This window comes from Dromiciops gliroides, chromosome 6 (assembly GCF_019393635.1).
Source record: "Dromiciops gliroides isolate mDroGli1 chromosome 6, mDroGli1.pri, whole genome shotgun sequence".
Lineage (NCBI taxonomy): Eukaryota > Metazoa > Chordata > Mammalia > Microbiotheria > Microbiotheriidae > Dromiciops > Dromiciops gliroides.
The window spans coordinates 239,502,641-239,505,588 of NC_057866.1; the positions used below are offsets into that span (position 1 = coordinate 239,502,641).

Here is a 2,948-nt window from a genome sequence, read left to right on the forward strand (position 1 = left end):
TGGACATTACCTGTGATTGTTCCTGTCCTGAGCTCTTTTCGCTCTCTTGACACTTTCTCTTGATTTCCCTATCACCTTCCATGTTCTTAATTAATTATCATTGTTATGCAGACCTATCACAGATTTATGGCGAATTCCATATCATCTTCATATTGACCATTTCAAATTGGATTTCCCATAGACATATCAAACTCTATATGTTTTTCTATAGGTATCTTAAATTAAAACCCAGCAATAGATATTTCATCATTCCACCTTCCCCAGCCACTCCTTTACTGATCTTTTCTATTTCTTTCAAGGATACCACCATTATCCCAGTTTCACAGCTTTGTAATCTTGGTGGTATTGTCTTCACTCTTCCTTAACCCACATGTATTGAGACCAATAAATATCTTAACCCTCTCTCCCTTACAAGCCAGTCTAGATTTGTTTTCCCTTAAAAAGGTACTGAAACTGCATTTGAAATTGGAGTCACTTTTGAAACTAAAGGAGGCTGTTGGCATCATTTACTGGTTACCTGAGAAGAAGCCATGAAATGCTCCAGGAATATTTTGATTCTTGCCTTGCTGACCACAATGGAGCACAACATACCACTTCATGCTTCACTATGGTGTTGAAGTTCTACCTATTACATGAAAACTTTTCTGACCACTCTTCTCAAATGGATCATGGTGTGGGGGCCAAAATTTGATTATACAGAGCATTATTTGGATGACTCACCTTAATAAGGGGGTCCTGGAAGTATGAGGGACCTTTTAGGTTTAACCCTCCCCTCTGAACTGCCCTTTTTTAGATATTTCTCCCAGGCCAATAAGAAAGGAGCCTCTAAGCTTTAATTCACAAAAGGATCAGATTTTATTACTTGGGAATTAATTAAACAACAAAGGTGAAACTAATAAAAATCAAAGATAAGGAAATAGGAAAATAGAAATACAGATAAATATTCTTAACTCTAAGCTTAACCTATTCACTCCTCAGACCATTCCCAATTAAGCTAGTTCAAAGAAATTTAGGGTTTTCCATAATTAACTCACCAACCTCCGGGACAGTGTGCAGTTGCTCGCCAGAACAGCAATCGCTTGAGACAGAGCACGAACACGTGCTGCCAGCGCAAGGGCCAAGAAGGAAAGGCCGAGTTGTGGAAGACGCCTGCCTCCCTTTAGAGAGCATTCAATCTCTCCCCCCCAAAAAGGAAGGTCCTTCCAAAAGCTGCCTTTCTGAGCTCAGTAGCATATGTAAACTTGGGGTATGCCAAGTGTGGCCCCTCCCAAATGAGTTAGCTAAAAATGGGAATATTCATCTTTACCACAAATAATTTTTACCACAATGGCTTCCTTTCCAAAGAGTTTTGCATTTAACACTCTTATATTTACTCTGTATCATACATTATTGCTGCGTGTACTTACAGATGTATATCTTATTCCATTACCTATACTTGCTTCCTTCTTCTGTACTGGCATATTAACAGTTTAAGTTAGATGATGAGATCACTACATCATATTTCTTTCTTTGGATAACTTTCCTTCTATATGCACCCTGTAGTTGTTTCTCTTTGTGTTTTCAAAATGTAATTATAGCTCTTTGGTGAAGATACCATCAACACAGCCACTTGGAGTCAGTAGTTCCTCCTCTTGAGTCACTGCTATTCGCTCTCACTGAGGAATAAGTCGGTCAGGAAGCTGCTCCACTGCCATGGCATTCAAGGACACCAGCAACATGCTTGTGGAGCCCGAAGTGGCCATTCACTGGATCTGGATCACCCTCACCAGTAGCAATGTGAAGTCACTCGAAAAGGTGTGTGCTGACCTGATTAGAGGAGCCAAAGAAAAGAACTTGAAAGTGAAGGGCCCTGTTTTAATGCCCACTAAGACACTTCAAATTACAACTAGAAAAACCCCTTGTGGTGAAGGTGAAGGTGAAGACTTGGGATCGCTTCCAAATGAGAATCCACAAACGTCTTATTGATTTGCATAGGTCTTCTGAAATTTTGAAGCAGATCACTTCTATCAGCATTGAACAAGGTATAGAAGGTGAAGTCACCATTGCAGATACCTAATCAATCATCTCTTTTAATAAATTGTTTGCAAATATTTTAAAAAAATGTGATTATAGAGATTTTTCTATCCTTTCTGGGCTTGTTCTGGAGAATTTTATTCCCTATGGTCTTATCTATTCTATGAACACTTTGATCAATTATTCAATACCCCTAATTATGTATATAGTTCATTTCAGGTGTCTCCATATTTATGCCATAAAATCTGCACATTTCATAATGATTTGTGAGAAAGAGGGCTATAGACAAAACTAATATCTATCATCTATAGATTTCCATCACTGTCACAATTTTAGAGACTTTTCCTCTTGACTGGGTTTCTTCTCTCTTAAAATACTCTTTTATATTTCAGCCTTAAGATTTTCCTCTTACTCTCATTATTCCAATTCCCTTCCATGGGCTTAGCTGCAGTCATCTAGTACCTTCCAAGTTTGCATAAAAATCCTCAAACTTTTGGGATATATTTGGCCTAGTGTCTTTTTTAGTTGTCAGTTTCAAAATCCTTGAGACTTGGGAATGAATATTCCACATCCTTCTGACCTGACTCCCATGCTAAGAACGTGGGCTTTGTGGTATTAAAGTTGGAAATGAACCCAATTGCACTTTGCTTAAATATCTCTGAAGAAAAGGTAGTTGAAATAATATCAGGACAAAGGTCTTTCTCTATTTGAATGGCAGAGAGACTCACCTGCGTAAATCCTATGTATTAAGAATTTCTTAAGTGCTGACTATATAACAATATCTTTTACTAGCTGGAGGAATAACATGCATGACTGCCAATCAGGCACATGATCCTTGAATATGAAGATATTTTCTTTAATCAGTGACCAAACATAACATTATATGTCTGATTTTATCCTTGGGGCTTTTATTTTTGTTTTTATTATTTTTGTTT

General features: G+C 37.7%; 1 pseudogene; it reads left to right on the top strand.

The window, feature by feature from the left end:
* The first annotated feature begins 1,692 nt into the window (after positions 1 to 1,692).
* Positions 1,693 to 2,056, top strand: LOC122732473 (annotated as a pseudogene).
* The last annotated feature ends 892 nt before the right edge of the window (positions 2,057 to 2,948 follow it).